General features: G+C 35.5%; 1 protein-coding gene across 2 annotated transcripts in view; it reads right to left on the reverse strand.

Moving 5' to 3' along the window:
- The window catches only part of LOC112692890 (proteoglycan 4), a 126,435-nt gene that overhangs the window by 39,221 nt on the left and 71,809 nt on the right, over positions 1-15,405 (reverse strand). For both annotated transcript variants that reach the window (XM_025567705.1, XM_025567706.1), the window contains one exon: positions 3,225-3,313. The gene's annotated coding sequence lies outside the window, so the exon portion shown is untranslated. The remainder of the gene's footprint in view (positions 1-3,224; positions 3,314-15,405) is intronic.

Raw genomic sequence — 15,405 nt, forward strand, 5'->3', positions numbered from 1 at the left:
AGCAAGAAAATAAAGAAAATTAAAAATAAAAAGAGGAAAAATAATAATAATCGACAGCACTCGTTCGTTTTTTCCTTTTTCGAGCGCAGAATTATTGCTCCGTTCCAAACATAGAAGTACACAACGGACGCGAGCGAGCAACGTAATCGTTTTCGGAAATCAGCTCGAACGAACGCGATGAATAAAATATTCATTTTAGATAAAATTTATGCAAATAACGAGTTATCTTAAAAATAATGTACGATATTATTTTTATCTAAACACATTTAGGTACCCTCTCAACTCTTGCGACCATCCTGATCGTTTCATGAATCGTAGAAACTAATATGTGTTTTAATATACTCGTATTATTGGAATTTGCATATTATACACGTGTACTATACAGTCGAAGAGAAATCACACAGCGATTACATTAGACCGGGCGCATTATTTAGTAAGAGTAGTAGTACCTAATATACGTGTTCTACGTGTAAATCTGCAGCCGTATTTGCACAACAATCGTAAATTGTATCGAAAGCAATGACGTCGGCATTTATATCGAGACCGGTTCAAGACCAACCGTAGTTTTATAATATTTCAGTCGGTATACGCGATGTCTCGTGGTGGAATTTTATTTCGGGTTCGTGTTGTATATGTCCCTTTGAATGCGCGCGACATTTTTCGATAGGGCTTAGACAGTATCTGTACCCCGTACACCGAAATCCGTTTTTGTCTGTTTCCCCGCGTGTTCTGCGCAAAAAACAAACGTTCTCGTGCCGTAGACCTGTCGTCGTAATGCAACAGTATCGACTGTTTTCGATTTTCGAACAAAAAAACCGTCGAGCGTAACACGATGTAATAATATGATTACGTGATTAACCTGCTAAAGATCGTTCAATCATATTATACTATGCCGTACGGATCGTGGACCATATTATATATAGTTAAAAAAAGCTCTGGTTAGGTGGATTTACAAAAAAAAAAAAAAAAACATAAATCGTTTTCTATCACTAGTTCGATAGTATACTATTCGAAAATTTACAACGGTAATGGATTTGGGAACAAAAATATTATTGAATTCAATCTATAATTTCGTTGTCAACTAATTTATAAATTCTTACCATTACTTTTTTTGATTTGTATTAGATATATGTAGTTATTTTAATTTATATTGAATTTAGATTACATTATTGGGACATTTGATGACGATTTTAAGATTTACAACATACGATTGAAAGGATTCAACATGGAAATACGTACGTATACACGTATTATGAACATCGTAAATGAAGCTAGACGAGTATAGAGACGATAAGATCATTTTGTTGTTAATAACACCTATCTACGCATATCAAATGTTATAGGATTCTTAATAAAAAAAAATAAAACACTAATTGAGAGAGGAAATGATTGCGCAAGTGGTACACGCAATTAATAAAACTTATTCATCTCCTGTTTGTGAACAATGTTTACTTGTAACACGATGACCCCACGCGTCGCCATGATATATGGAAATGACAACAAAATAAATTGCAAAGAATGAAATATCAAAATGAATAAAAGTCCAGTTTTATTACGGTTCGGTTGTTTGGTCCGGAGCAGACGGGGGGTGAGCGGGGAGAGAAAAGAAAAAAAAATACGTACGAAAAACATAACGCCGAACTCAGCGGGGGAGTAGGTGGTGAGTGGGGCGAGTCGACACGTCATGGGAACGTGCGCGCCTTTTCACCGCGGAAATAACAGGCCGTGGCGGCGGCAGCGGCGATGACGTAACGGACAAAAAATATAATGCCATTCGGGAGACTCGTACTGCACAATCGTTGTGGTGCTGCGGTTGTCGTTAACAACGTTTACATTTTTTCGTGCCGGTCGAACACGAAAAACTACATCGTATTGTCCGAAAGACGTCCCCCACCTTATCGGTTCTACCTCCCCTGGACCGTAGAGCTGAAAACTGCGGAAAACGGGCGCACACATGCGGATACAATGATCCAACACCCTTGTTAAAGCAGCCAAGACTCACAAAACGTTTACGAAAAACGAACACGTCGCACAATACTTTTATCGCATAAAACATCGTATCCGACCATCGATTGAAGGTTTTTTGAAAAAAACATCCATGAATCCGCTATGCCTCCGATACTGTTCCAGGCACTTACAGTACCGTTAAACTTGCATGAAACTTTTATGCCTCGCATACCCTACTAAGTATCATTGGATAATAACGCTGTACGGGTAATCGAAATTAATGTACGCTTTCGAATATAATTTGATCGATGACACAATAATATTATTGGAATCGTGGAAAAAATAACAATAATATCCTAATTGTACGGTTCAAATAATAACAATCTGCGGATATTTCTAATTTCTGTACTTATCGGACACCTCTACGGTACGAAAAAACGTATCGTATTAATCCTCTGGTGTGTGTTCAGTTCGACCTCAGATGAATTTTGCTGTACACACACGCTATTTATAATATTATCTTATAATTGTAAAATACAATTAAATATAAACCCGTCCACCCGAACGTAAAACGAGAAACGTATCCTGCATAAGTTCTCGTTAAAAGTTCCTGTATAGGTATCCAATGTATACGGTATATTTTATTATGTTTTAATCAACGGACTAAGATATATGTATATACGAAACGAAATCGCCGCCGCGTGTTAAACAATTTAATTTATATTTTTCTCGGAATACTAAAAGTTTTCCGCACGATAAATCTAAAAGACGCGCGCGATAATGGCGTTCTCGGGGTCGTAGTTTATGGTAAATGGGAAATGGCCCGATGGGTCAACCCTTTTGGTCGACTGGACACACAGTTTTTTCGACGTCACAAACGATCCGGGTCCGTAATATTTCGCAGTAGTGCGTCCGTTCGATTACATTTAAATTAATAGCGATCGAAACGATACGGAATTGGCGAATATAATCGCCACGCACAGATAAAGTCACAGCTTATATAGCGTTTACAACCGACGTAATCCGTAGACGCATGCAGCAGAACCTCTATAGCTTGAAACCTTTATCGAATTAAAAACAAAACAATTGGACCGTTTCGTTTTAAATATTATGTATTATTATAACAACGGAAAATTCTAAAAACCGAAATATCAATTATATTTATATTGTTTGCATTTTCCCAGCCAGATTTCGGGCCAGTCATCGATACGTTACATAATATGTATAGTATGATGTATACAACATTATAATTATTATATTGTGCGTGATTTACTTACGGGAACGTAGCCTATTGGTTTAATGGTTTATCTGTAATAGTTTCTTCGTTTTGATTTCCTCGGGAATGAGGTTCAGGATCAAACAATTCCTGTAAGCAAACAAGCAAAAAATATATTAATAACGAACTGGTAATATAATTTGTTTCGGATACACGCGTATAATAGCGAGTAAGTCACAATAAATACTCGTCCAGCAGACCTGAGAAAATATGGTCCGTAATCCATAATATAATGTATGCATTAAAATACGGATATTATACTATTATGCCGTGATATTTTCTTCTCGATCACAGTTCACATTCCGTAGTGTAGAAAAGATGTTAATCTATTCGAGTAAATCGCAATCACTTTTCATAATTATTATAATCCACTATTTAGTATTGAATTTTACGTTAGAGCAACGGTAATACTATTAATGTTATTTACAATCTCATATATGCATAAGATATTGAGTATTATTTTAAACTGCGGCCGAAATCGCATAACTGTACTGTGATATCGTATATCATTATCATAAATGAAATATTTCTCGAAACCATAAAAACATGATTTCTTCACCATTACTTGTTTTTATATTTAACGATATCGTTGATACGATCGAAGAGAAAAAAACGTATTTCCATAGAATGAAATAACAAAAAAAAGTAAAAAGTCCCTCATAAAATAACTTTTAACGGAAACTATATATATGTATGTGCATTCACGAAATTCAAACGAATATACTATTACTATTATTATTACTAAGTCGGTTGTGTTGATATTTAAATTTAACCATGGCCGACAGAACTCTACCCTATTCAGACCATGTCCCTGCGCTGTCTCGTAAGTGTTGTCACAAAACGTTAAAGGCGACGAAGGAGAGCGTTTAAATTTGAATCGCAAACAAACAGAGGACTTCGGACCGTTATTTGAAAGCTGTGAAAATCGTAGTTATATCGTACACATATATTTATTGCATTTATACAAAATCAGCATGCGGACGTGCGGTTTTCACGAGTACCGTAAAAAGGAATCGTTAATATTCGCATTCAACCCCATACAGCCACACGTGTGTATCAAATTTAAAAACGTTTCTGAGGAATAAAAGCTATACACAGACGACCACGCCCAAGTCTGAATAGAGAACATCGTACAATGTCCAAGATTGGCGATCGTGCTCTCGGACAGGTCCGCTCCTTTTCACATACATATTATATATATAAATAATAATCTCACCGAAACGTCCGATGATGACAGGCAAGCTTTCATGGGGTTGGGGGGGATTAAGGACGAAGCGGGCATTATCCAATTAGTGAAAACGAAAGAAGTGATGAGCTTTATGTGAAAGGACGGGTCGAGGGAAAAGTTGAAATAAGGAAAGAAGAGAGAGGGGGACATAGGATAAAGCGGGAAATATTCGCTACCCGAACCAGGCCGGGTCGATCGTTGGTCGCGGTTCAATATTAAACATTAACTTTTCTGCTCGGCAACGTTTTTGGGTAACATACGCACACGAATACACACGTGCGTACCAACCCTGTATATATACACACACACAGTCAATGTTCTATATCTCCTATACTCGTACAAATATATGTATATGTGTAGTATTAATGGTTACAAATAAACCTTAACTCGGTCGAGACTAATGAAGACAAATTACAACGGTGTACTGTGTATTGGTTTGTTGTAATAGCGGACGGCGGACGGAAAAACGGCGTGCATATGTGTAGCAGTTGTAGAATGGTGGCGAGGGAAAAATAAAATAAAAACAAAATGGCAAATAGGATTTCAGAAACAAACTTGCAGGCAGATAAGCAAACCACGATTTGTCAGACGGTGAGAGATTCGTTCAGACCATGAGCCGATTACGTTTCGTAGTGCGAGTGTAATATATTTTTGTATACGTATACGCGACTCGAACCTATGCTTTACCAATATAATGTACGCTGAGGGATATAAATGTTTCAAGAACTATGTAGATGTGGAAAAGGTTTGCTTTTTTTAATTTTTTTTTTATGTTTCTTGTTCGATAAAAAAAATCTCCGCTACCGTGATGTCACCACGGACTTGCTCGTAACATGTTGCGTGTACGAGTTTAACGCAAACAGAAATAGTAAACTGTCGTTTTGTCGAAAAATATAATTGCGTAGAACTATGGTACGTACAAGTTACTGTTCGTATCCAATACGTGAAAAACTAATAAACAGACGATGGTCCATTCCAATATATAAGACGGAGCGAGTGTACAACGAACGTACATCCGTTTCCGTACGAAATCAATACATCGTCGTTGTCAAAAAACTTTATTCAAAACCGACCAGTTTTGAATTACTGCGTGAGCAGCAATTGTGTTCATTATTCAGTTTTGGAATTATTAGCGAATTTTGAATGAGCACATAATGCAGGTTTAGATTTGGGCCACCACTCGCGTTCACTACGCTGCCCCGTGATGACTTAGACATATTATCCGATTGACTGTGCGAAAAATAGTTCCTGACAATTATTGTAAACCACTCGAGAAATAAACGAACGTGTATGTGATTTCGTGCTTTTCGAGTTCCTGCAATATTGTTTGCGATTCACCTGCACCTGGTCGGACCAAAGTTATGAACGGTCGACTTTTGGAGAACAGTTGTACATTTATTCCTTTGGGATAGAAGGTTGAAATAAATAAATATTGATTTCATACGTAGATGCACATTTTTACTGTGTACATTTCATGACATATTGTGTGTATTAGTATTAGATATTGAGAATATTGCGATGAAACTAAAAATAATTTAATTAATCGTCTTACGGCGGATATATGGGACGGAAACAAAAGTTTAATGATTTGTCGGAGCGCGGATCATATAATCAGTCACAGTCCAACGGGCCAACTGAACGTATATTATTTAAACACTATCCGTAACCCTTTAAAAATACGATCGTGTGACTGTTATTACACGACCGATCCGAAATGATCGTCATCGTCATTGATCCGTTACACGCGTTCGCCATATGATATACACCGTGGTCGTGATCGCTGTTGTATAGAATCACCTCGACCTATCGACGAACTATTTAACCCTTCGTAAAGTCGCGTCACGGCATGCACACACAAACACATTTTATATAAACAGGCACACTACCACTTCTCATCGTGCCGACGTGCTGAAACAATACATCTTGGCAGCAGCTTGCGATAATATTTATAATATAATATGTTATATTATAGAAATAAAAAAACGATTTTTTACTCCTCTGATCCTAATAAAACACTGTGGTACAGTAATTGTAAGACGGCACGCGGGTTCGTCGAGAAAATTTCTCCACGGATCAGAGTTCGCATCACGTCGTTGTACTATCGTTATGTTTAAGGGAAAAATTGCGACAGATTCTCCGTCGTCACGACGGATGTGAATACGTCGTGGGCATCATACCGTTGTACCGCAAAATTTTTCCACACGCTGCAATAATAATATTCCGTATAGATATCTCCGAGGTCTCGGCGAACACGCACGCCCGTTTCTTTAAATGTGTAATATTACCATTATTAACTAATGTGCATTGAATAAAGTAGAGGCTTTAGATTTTAAATACTACCCTTGAGATTTTTGTAGAATGAAATCAAGTGGAAGGTCCTAAATCTTACACATAACTCTATTAAAATGTGTTCTAAGTCGTGTATATATATATATATATATATTGTGTATTCGTAAAATATAATATTAATATCATGCGTAGCAAAAGCATATACCCAGGGCAAAAATTAGACATTTAGAATACATTTGTTTGAGCTAGTGTAGAGTGGAGACCCTTCTACTTCAGCTCAGAAGCCATTAACTGCTGTAAACTACAAATCAATGGTTAAATTAATGTCAAGACAACAAATACAACTAATTTCGTTTTTCGTTTTTATATGTTATTTATGCTAAGTGTTGTATCTTTAAAATTGAATCCGAAAATGAATAACGCTATGTATTTATTAACACCCTGTTTTCCAACACTGCAACCTCATTTCGATGCCAGAAAGGGTTAGTAACACCTTCGAAATATTACCTTCTCATCAAGCGGGTAAAAACTTCGGGGTTACGGATTAAAATAATATAATAAAGTTTGAATATTATGAACCACCCTAACACGCTATAATATAATAACAAAATATACTATGAATAATTCGATGCGCGTGACAAAACCGACAGCGTCGCTACGAGAATTCGATTCGCAGCTTCCTACACCGTCTCAACCTAACCGGATATCCTTCGTTTGTTTCGATTTACGTGTATGTTTGTACGCGCGTATTATACTATTTATTACATACAAATCTGTCGTCGTCGCCGTCGCCATCGACATTGATATTCTATTTGGGTCTCTCCGACTAGAGGGTGAAAATTTTCACAGTGCGTCTGCACCGCATCGAATGCAAACGACCTCATTAATCGGGCATATTTGCGGATATAAATATTTGACCGGTAGATAAAGAGAGACGGGAAGATAATGAGAGAAATGAGAGAGAGAAAGCACTAACGTTTTAAACCCCACCGAGGACCCAACGAAAAGTCTTCAGAAGTAATACAGTCAGCTACGTTAGGTTAATATAATATAATTGGACTTATGAACCTATCCCTGTAGTCGCAGCAATCAACAAATTCGTTTTGCGATAACGACGATAATACCGTTTGCGATCGGTTCTCGTTACGCTGGTACTGCCGTGTTAAGGATTTTCCAGAAACGATCAGCTGTCGGAAAATATGAATTTTTATTTTCACGAATAATTTTACTGTTCGATAATATATAAATATATACCTTTTATACTACACGACGTAGACTATATAGACTTAAATTAAATAAATTATAACATCTAGATAAATCCTAAATCCCAATGAACCTTGACCCTCCACTCCTTAAATAATTAACTGCGTGATACTAACTCAACCATCCACATTGTTCGATCGTGAATTTTTCTTTAACCCTTAACTACTGCATTGATCGTCCCCTTGGAAGGGTCAGAAAGATAAAGCATCCATGTATTTACGTATAAAATGTAAATCCAATGATACTGTTTAAATAAATATCATGCACGAGATATATACGTATATATTGCAGAAGATATTATTATAATGAAGGAGTAGATGTTAATGGATCGCCTGTTGTATTGCTATTATGCTATGTATTTTCGTTTGACAGATGTAAGAGGTATTGTTTTATAATAAAATCAACATCATTACTCCGGTATATATATTATCGCTTACCGTACTGAATATATATATATGTTACGGCTAGTGTTCGAAGGACGGCTAATATTAAGATTAGCCGGTTAATCTTAATTTTAGACAATATTTTTGGCTAACGTCACAATTTTGGACTTCAGCCACCAAAAACAAATGGATAATCTTAACACTAGCCAACAAAACCAACATTATCCAACCGTTATCGGCTAATGACTAAATAACAATAGCCATAGGTAAATTAAAAATTTAAAACTATTTACAATTATACTACAATATTTTGAAATTGTAATTTTTAACGAATATTGATATGTTGGGTAGTTGTATAGAGGTGAGCCATGCACGTGGTAAGTAAAATATTTTTAATAATATAAATGTTGTACACAATTATGTGCATTTTGATATTATTTTAAAATTGATATTGATTGCAAAATGCATATGCATTTGGTTGCATACAATATTATGTGCTCGATGGAGATAGTCCGTAATAATCTACCGTAATCAACCGTAATTACCGACTCAAGTTTGTAAGTAGTTAAGATACCAGATTGTAGTACTTTACAGGTATATTTTGTTTTATCGGTTTTATTGTCTTACTCGAATGAGCCTTAAATTATGATACACACATTATTCAACAATCGTAGTTTATATTCCGTTTTTCATCTTTGTTCTGTGCAGGTATTTAGTCTGTTTAAAATTGTACGTTGTATATTACCGTTGTGATCTTATAATTTAAAATTTATCACGGGTAATTTTTAAAAAATGAACTCCGAAATTCAATTTTATTTAATCTTAAATAAAATAATTTCTAATAAAAGAGAAGATAATAGTGTTTACTTAACGTCTGAAAAATATAATGACATAATTAATGAAGTGAAATGTGCGAAATTAATTACAAAAAAACCATCTTTGATTTACCGACGTTTAAAAAGATACGACATTATTCAAATTGAAGATGAAGGAAAACTCATTGAGCCCATCACCGACGGTAATAGTAAAATTTTGTATTACATCAAAAATGAAGATTTTATATGATAAAATATTTTACGAAACACATATAAGTATTGGGCACGAAGGAAAACATCGAATCCAGATGTGGATGAACAGTATGATCTGGCAATTTCAACAAAAGATAATTTGATTGATATTCAATCAAATAATGAAAAAGTATAAACTAAAAAATGAAATTCATAAAAATAAATAAATAAATTTTGTATTTTTTTTTTTATAGGAAAGCAATTTTCAGGCCAGGGAAAAAAATATAGTAATTCATAGAACTCGAGCTAGAGAATGTTTAATTAATCAATCACAAAAAATGACATTTAAATCTATCAATAAGTTTTCTTATGTAAATGAAGAAGATTCTGTTCGAGTGTCAATACTTGAAGTTGATAGAAGCAAAAGAGATCCAAGAAATATCATTTTTGTCATTATAAATATTGACAAAAACCAAAATTATAAGCTTGGGAACAAAAATAGTACGCTGACACAATTATATTCAAAAAATTAATATACTGTCTGTCTAAAGCCTTTCATCAATATAGAAGATGTTTTAGTCAAATTAAAATCTTTGTGAGAGATTGCAAATCTTCAATCAATAACAGGAGGTAAAGGTTTTAAAAAATACCTTTGTAAAGGTGGTTGTAAAAATAAAAAATGTAAAAGTTTAAATTTATTATGTAATTCTAGGTGTCATAATAGTTTAACATGTAATAATAAATAAATAAAAAAAATAAACTAATCTAATTTTTAAGTATCTATCTTTTAATTTAAATTTTTGTATAACTTAAACCGTTTACTTATTTATATGGATCATGTTATTTAGACATTATTCATATGCATCTGGATAATGTTAAATATTGGTGGATAAAGTCCGAAATTTAGATATTAGCCAAACGCAGTGACTAAATTTGTGATTAGCCGGCTAAACTTGAGTTTAGCCATACTCCTAACACTAGTCGTTACATATATATATACGTATATATGCATATTATATAACCTGATGAGTTTCGGTCACTTACCATCCCGAGATAGTGATAATCGAACAACTCTAATCGTCCGTTATGTCCCGAAATATCTCGAGAACGTCGAATTGATAGCATAATAATAATAAAAATTATTATTATTATTATTATTTAAACCAACCGTCGTTACATATCCTGTATATTTGCTGCACAATAATTGGTGCACGTCAAAAGTGATCCGTTGATTATGCGGCGCAAACCACAAATATTTGGCTTCCATATACAGTTTAGTCTTTCATCACATCGTAAAATTATTAACAAACGCATGAGTCGACTGTACAAATAACCTCAAACCTCCGGAAACGCTTATTTATCGCAGACGATGTGTGAGATTTTTACTTTCACGAAAGCTGCTCCTTTGACAACGACATCATAACTGCATCCTCACCGCTTTCTAACCAAACGGGTGATAGGAGATGCAGATCGAGAAACATATTACCGCTATGGCGCGTCAACGGAAAGTATCAACAATTGCGATAGTAAAATTATATTCCACGTCTATACGTAATTTTATTCAAATTTTAAAAATTTGATCAAACCTACATAACAATACGATTTCATAAAACCCACCCTAATGTGTAAGTCCTTCTCAACTTCTCATATTAATGTGTACGAACTAGGGACGAATCCACACTTAGAGAATCGTGGGTCGGGCGGGCTATTTCAAGAGACCACTTATTAGGGCTGAAACTGAATTGAAACTTGAAACTGAAAAACACAATATGACGACCATATAATATGTGTTTTTAGGTTTATTCATAGTTATCATTGAAAACATTAACATTCATTTTATGGAGGATTCTCCATACATGGGTTACAGGATAGAGATATTATACTGTACTGTATAATTGACCTGTGGCGTCATTTGATGGAGGGGGTGGTAACTGGGTTACTTGTTCTGTCTAATGTTAAGTTCAACCTATATTCGGTACACCTAAAAAAATTAAGAAGTCTTTAGGAGACCGATATCGTCAATAAATATTAATATATTGATTGCGATCAACCCCTAGACCGGAATCACTATGTTACACGAGAGTATTTTCACATATGTGCACGTACTGCATTATACTGACGGAAACGGTACCCGTTAGATTATGATATCGGAAATTACACGACTGTGTCGCACGTATGATCGAAAATGCGCGTTTGTTTCTCCTCGGAACTCTCCGGAGCGCGAATCAATATTTTTCTTGTTCGCGTAACGCGTCCGGTTGTTTTATCCGGCGAGCGGTGAACGTAAACCGCGGTACGGGCTACCCGAAAAAGGAAAACGATTCGTATAATAATTCATTATACAGAGTGTCGTAATCGAATTAGTACAATATAACGTTACATGATTGATGGGGAGATGTGCGCGGGACCTGTAACTCGTTACATCTGCATCGCGCGTACACCGAGAAACGGCACCGATCGAACACAATTACAATAATAATGATAATAATGATATAAATACGCGTTTTTATTTTCTCCGTATGATTGATGCAATGTTGTCGCGGACGGCGACGTAACGTACGTAAATTTATACAAACGCATGTAATCGCTCAATGCGCGATTGCAATCACTAATTTGACGAACAAATAAAAGCGCCGCGTACATAAGAATAATAATACTCTCATAATAATTTCGTATTTCTAAATATGGTTCACAATGAACGCCAGCTTTACATCCCCATCGTGTCATCCAGTATCCGTTAGTCAGTCACAAGAACCGTACGTTATAGTTGCATGATTGTTGATTTAAATTTTATATTAAAGATAATTGTTTCGTTATTTTTAAACTCACAATAGCATTAAAAATATCCGTACGAGTCAACATTAAAAAAATAAGAACTAAATTATAAATGTTTTATTCACAAATCAATAATTTGTTTAGGTTTTTACTCATAAGCTCATTGGATTTACAAAACGGTTTGAAAATCTTATGCGAAACGTTATGGTTTACAAATTAAAAAACGTTAGGGACCCAAAATTCAGCACACTTGCAGAGTGAGCTTTTTTAAATTGTTTGTAGTAAAACCAGTGTTTCCTAATTACACTCGCTCTCGCAACTCCGTACATACAGTATATTTCACGTGTATTTACAATTGTGTACGAATATAACATCACACGAATTATTTTTTCTAAAACAATCGGAAAAAGATGCTAAAAGTATAACACACGTGGCCAAGTACACGATTAATCGGCTGATATTGCTGAAGAAGTCTAGCATACATTGACTTCCTTCATAACCGCAGTCGATTCATACCAACATAAATACCACCATAGCCACGTCGTACCTTCTTGTTATTCTACTCACACTATGTATGTGTCATCTGTACTAAAAAAATAGCAGCTCCAATGATCGACTAACAATTATTATTAGTCTAAATACGAGGCAAAAGTAGCAGATATCGCATAGATATACATCCACTAACGGTTTTACTGAACTCTTAACGCATCGTCCTCGTCATCTGGAATTTTCCCGTAAAAAACAAACAGTGAGTTTACTTTGCTTACTCCGTTATTCTGTCTACCATCGCCGTTATCGTTTAATTTTTATTTGAACTCTTTTACTTTTCGACTCGTCTCAACTGCTTCTGTAAGATTACTGATTACAGCGTGATGATCGATTCATACACGGTTCTAAGCGACGGACAAACATCGTAAACAGATCTACAGCATATTTTGTTCGTGTAATATGCACGATACGCGTAAATATTTACTTCACGCGTACGTTCGCGGACTTAAATTTTTGACGCACCACATATAGGCATACACAGCAATTTTGATCTTAGATAATTAGTCAATAGGTGTGTATGTACAGACAGCAAGTGCTATGTTTGGTTTCGTATCAACTTTAATCAAAACCGACTGTTAATCGAGGCACGAGATTCTCGTACGGTTATTTAGCACACTCGGTTGCACGTTATTACATGAACGTGATAGGTTCGATATCCATAAGTGTTCACAGTGAATCCAACTCGGGGACAATGCGGCCACACGCGAGGCGCAACAATATATTTACACATGACTATATAGTGAATATCGATGATTTAATAGTCTGTGGTGTTGACAAATATTCCGTAAGTATGTGCATCGGCGTGCACGGTGCCCACCCACTGTTAGCCATGAGTTTACGATTCGTCTTTACATGTCAAACGATTGAATGTAGGCAGTGTTTACGATATGACGAGCACACGCCTATACCGTCCATCGTCAAAACGTTTTGCTCTCTCGATATCGTAAGCAAAATAAACACGTGAATCATACCACGTTAAGTCGACCAATGATTACCAACAGGTGGTCCGTGGACCTCTAGGGACTCGCGGGTCGTATTCAAAGCAAAATTGTCGAGCATGCTGCCTGTTTGGATAAGATTACGAACAATACAGGGAAGGCTTTACTTGTCCCGTTGAGTTCGGAATACAACGCGATAACCGATTAAGGTGACTTGTAATTAAATCGTAACTGGCAGTTTATGCGTGCTACGTTTATAGTGTAAAACTTATCAAGAAGTTGTTCAAAAAGTCAAATCTCGAAAAATCTCTTATAAATCTTATTTTTCGAGAAAGTTCACGATTGTATGGTTGAAATAATGAACTTTTTTTTTATAAGCATAAAAATAAAAATAAAAATTGGTATCCGGTCCTTTTTTAAGTCTATCCTGAGGTGTTTTACCAATCAGGAACCATTATAATTCACGAACAGCAGGCGGTACGTAGGAAGTCGAAAAATTATACAAAGCGGATTTTAAACAATCATAGTTTTTACCATATCATTATACATCGCATTGACGGTCACAAGGTGTGGTGCAGGTACAATGTATGATATTGTCGTAATTGATGATTGCAGTAAAACCTCACGAGCGTTTGCATGTAATCGAATTTTTTTATTTTCCGAAACTCATCACATATGAATCATTTTTTTTTTTTTTTTTTTTAATTAGCTTCTAGTGTACAACAATTAATTATTATGCAACATATGAATCATATAACGTAGAATTATTATAAATCCATATTGATAAATGTATCAATCCACGTGCGTGGCACTCATTATTACGCCCAGGTGTAATAATAAATGTTTTCAATATCATGCTTATAACATTCGCGCAATAGAAGATCTAAAATCTATGTCGGCCAGAAATATAAATACGTCATGTCGTATCGTAGTATTACACGACCAAGGGTATAGTTTTTTACTTGCCGTCACTTAGTAGCTGCGTGCGAACCGCCAACATGCCCTTCGCCGTTCATTCTGACCAGTCGATTGGAAACAATCGTCGTGTAGATGTTTTGTGAAAATCGAACGTTTTCCAAGTGTCAGTGTTTTTCAAAAATAAATTCGCCCGCACTTATAGAGAAACGATCACGAGAAGTCCTCCGAAACGGATGGATAGGTGTACAGTCCGAGTAATTATTGATCATGAGATATTATTAATTCAGTAGTTCGGACGACGATTTCCGGGAATTTTCCAAGAATTTCAAGATAACGACGTACATTCTTTTAGTGATCAAACTTTATAATTTTTAGTTTGGAGAATCAGAATACAACCACAGTTATAAAATACGCAACTGGGGTTGATCGTGATATCGCGTTCCTGGAAGACGTCGTCTTGCGAATACTGGAGATTCGGAGAAAAAAAAGGATAAAATCGGTAAAAAAATTCGCTCCAATGGAAAAAGTGATGTAATTTTTTCGGTGCAATCAAACGGATATGTATCCGTAATACCACCACTTTGAAAAATAAACACTATGATTCAGTGTTTGCTTCATAAGCCTAGAATTATCGAATTATAGATTTTCAACTTTTTCAGTGTGGTCCAAATATTTTCAGAGCACTCTCGAAAATGTATAAAAATCAAAGGTTTGCTGCTCAAGTGGGCTGGCGCAAACCTAGTAGAAATAAAAAGACTTATAGTTTTAACCCGAAATTCCGTGGTGAGGGTGGTGCTAGCGAAACCTATCTGAAAAAAAACCGATAACAAAC

Source organism: Sipha flava, unplaced genomic scaffold (assembly GCF_003268045.1).
Source record: "Sipha flava isolate LNK unplaced genomic scaffold, YSA_version1 78_pilon_pilon, whole genome shotgun sequence".
In the NCBI taxonomy this organism is placed as follows: Eukaryota; Metazoa; Arthropoda; class Insecta; order Hemiptera; family Aphididae; genus Sipha; species Sipha flava.